The sequence below is a fragment of the Mandrillus leucophaeus genome, unplaced genomic scaffold (assembly GCF_000951045.1).
Source record: "Mandrillus leucophaeus isolate KB7577 unplaced genomic scaffold, Mleu.le_1.0 Scaffold355, whole genome shotgun sequence".
Taxonomy (NCBI): Eukaryota; Metazoa; Chordata; class Mammalia; order Primates; family Cercopithecidae; genus Mandrillus; species Mandrillus leucophaeus.
Genome location: NW_012103754.1, coordinates 310,716 through 311,398, shown reverse-complemented (window position 1 = coordinate 311,398; position 683 = coordinate 310,716). Strand labels below are relative to the sequence as shown.

The following is a 683-nucleotide window of genomic DNA, read 5'->3' as shown; positions in this document are numbered from 1 at the left end:
ACCTATGCCTCAGTATACTCTATATTCCACCTATGCTTCATCTACACTTCAGTACACTCTACCTATACTCTACCTACACTTCAGTATATTCTACCTATACTTTACCTACACTTCAGCACATTCTACCCATACTCCATCTACACTTCACTATAATCTGTCTATACTTCACCTACACTTCAGTACACTCTACCCATACCTTCAGTACATTGTATCCCTACTTCACCTACACTTTACTATATTCTACCTATACTCCACCTATACTTCAGTACATTCGGCCTATACCCCACCTACACTTCAGCAAACTCTATCTATACTCTACCTGTGCTTCAGGATACTCTACCTGTACCTCACCTATACTTCAGTACATTCTATCCATACTTCACCTACACTTTAGTGTATTCTACCTATACTCCATCTAGACTTCAGTACACTCTACCTATACTACCCCAGTCCTTCAGTACATTCTATGTAGACCTCACCTACACATTACTTTTCTCTACCTGTACTCCATCTACACTTCAGTGTACTCTACTCATACTCTACCCACTTCAATATACTGTAACCATATTCTGCCTACACTTCAGCATACTCTATCCATACTCTACCTGCACTTCAGTACATTCTATGCCACCTAAACTTTACTGTTCTCTATCTATACTCCATCCACACTTCAGTATACTCTA

The 683-nt window shown here is 39.5% G+C and overlaps 1 protein-coding gene across 3 annotated transcripts in view; it reads right to left on the bottom strand.

Moving 5' to 3' along the window:
* Positions 1 to 683, bottom strand: part of MYT1L (myelin transcription factor 1-like) — a 557,824-nt gene that overhangs the window by 533,922 nt on the left and 23,219 nt on the right. The window lies entirely within an intron of this gene.